The sequence below is a fragment of the Antennarius striatus genome, chromosome 1, assembly GCF_040054535.1.
Source record: "Antennarius striatus isolate MH-2024 chromosome 1, ASM4005453v1, whole genome shotgun sequence".
NCBI classification, from domain to species: Eukaryota; Metazoa; Chordata; class Actinopteri; order Lophiiformes; family Antennariidae; genus Antennarius; species Antennarius striatus.
In genome coordinates, this window is record NC_090776.1 from 12,148,658 (window position 1) to 12,150,106 (window position 1,449).

At 38.8% G+C, this 1,449-nt stretch overlaps 1 pseudogene; it reads right to left on the reverse strand.

The window, feature by feature from the left end:
• Window positions 1–531: 531 nt before the first annotated feature.
• On the reverse strand, window positions 532–1,077 carry LOC137599290 (U6 snRNA-associated Sm-like protein LSm7 pseudogene; annotated as a pseudogene).
• Window positions 1,078–1,449: the final 372 nt, after the last annotated feature.

Below are 1,449 nucleotides of genomic sequence, written 5' to 3' on the forward strand. Positions count from 1 at the left end.
GTGAATTCAATGAGGTGAATGGTCTATTAAATAGGAAACAGTTTGCTTTAATCGTCCAACCTGTTTTTTGGAATCCAGAAATGTTTGGATTAATAAGTGAAAGGTAATACACTCCGGTCAAATTCAGTTAAGTATATTTAAGAGCATTATATTTCATTCCAAGCTGTTAATGTGCTTTTATTAATTTATAAAAAGTCACTGTATAATATTTCCTCAGACTGAAACTGCGCTCAAAATTCAACTTAATTTGCAAACTTGTTTAACTATGAGCAATGCGTCAGCTTAGCGTGGCTCCATAATGCAATTTAACCTTTAATATATACTTTTATTACTTATCATTATTAATCAGAAGTTATTTCTGTGATTGCAGAGTGAAGGTTCTTGGATTTATGATGTCATCCTCCTACTTTTATTTTGTAAATGTTCTTTTTGTTTTTATCTGCAGTTCAATCCCTGAAAGTAAAAAAAAGAGATGTTTTCATTTTATTTTCTTATCAAAAACAAACTATAGTATAAAGAAGACTTCCTGGATAAAAAGAAAACGGTACTGTCAAACAAACTGGTGAGCTACACAACTCAAACTTTTCCAAGCTCGCTCACCACAGACAAAAAACAGAAGTAAAGTGCTTTCAAATGTCCTTTTGATGGTAGATGAATGATTTTCAACAAATCAGATAAATTTGTTTTGCTTACACAATTTAAAAAAAAAGTTAATCAACATAAAACTCTACAAAATGTGTATTTGTGATTGTAGGCCAGCGGGTGACAGTCTGTCAGCCGTCCTCTTGCTGAATGAACGGGTTGGGTATGGCCTCCATCCCATCCTGTGGACAGATCAGCACCACGGAGGTTCCTCTGCAGACCACGAGCCCCAGCTGCCGGGTGTCTTCTGTCAGCTTCCGCTGGTCGTCTGGATCTCTCATGTACTCGATGGTGCCGTCCAACACCAAGTTCAGCAGGGGGTCGAAGCCCTTTAGGACACCCCTGGCCTCCTTGAAACTTCGCTCGAATCGGCTTGTCGATGTATTTCGACAGGTCAAAGATGCTTTCCTTCTTCTTCTTTTCTTTGTCCGCCATGTTAAAAAAAGAGAGGAAGAAATCAAATAAGAATTTAGAATGCTGTTTCACCTCACTCTTAAACCTCACCTGCAATCTCCAAGAGCATTACAGACCTGTTTGTTTATGTACAGTACTGAAAGCAAAGCTGGCAGTATTTCCAGTCTATCAGTCTTATACGAAAACTAAATAATTTCTCATCCGGGACGCATCAGAGAGCTGAAGCACGTGAGCGGATGCTTCTTACATTCACACCTCTGCCTGTAGTCAGTCCAGACCAGACTTTCTCAAGGAACTTGAGGAAGTTTGAGGGTTTGATGAGATGCTGTTAATAAAGGAATCCTAAAGGAAGGCAGAAGGTGAGGTCAACCACATGAATGACAGCTCTGCTTT